We start from the raw sequence: 576 nt of genomic DNA on the forward strand, positions 1-576 counted from the left end.
GTGCTGCAAAGGAAGTCGGGGGCAGAGAAACCCACCCAGTCAGGCCTGCAAGATCTAACCCTTGTCTCAGGGGCCAGACCACTCCTCACTTTCTCAGCCCCCTTGGCCTCTTGGTAGGCTGGGCAAATGGAGATTGGACTACAGAAGAGAAGGCGATTGATGGAAACAGATTCAGGAGTGATATGAACAAGGGCACTCGGGCAGCCTCCGGACCAGGAAAAGGGAGGAAACATTCTCCTGGAGGCTGCAAAAGAAACACTGCCGGGTCCACACCTTGGTTTTAGCCCAGTGAGACCCATTTCAGATTTCTGACCCCCAGAACTGCGAAATCAGTTTGTGTCATTTCTTTTCTTTTCTTTTCTTTTCTCTTCTCTTCTCTTCTCTTCTCTTCTCTTCTCTTCTCTTTTCTTTTCTTTTCTTTTCTTCATTTGCCTATAGCTGGCATACAATGTTACATTAGTTCCGGGTATACAACATAGTGACTTCTCTGGTCGCCGGCCCACTTGTCATTGTCCACCACTACCTCAATACCATTGACTAGATTCCTTTTTTTTTAATGTTTATTTATTTTTGAGA

This window comes from Acinonyx jubatus, chromosome D3, assembly GCF_027475565.1.
Source record: "Acinonyx jubatus isolate Ajub_Pintada_27869175 chromosome D3, VMU_Ajub_asm_v1.0, whole genome shotgun sequence".
Taxonomy (NCBI): Eukaryota; Metazoa; Chordata; class Mammalia; order Carnivora; family Felidae; genus Acinonyx; species Acinonyx jubatus.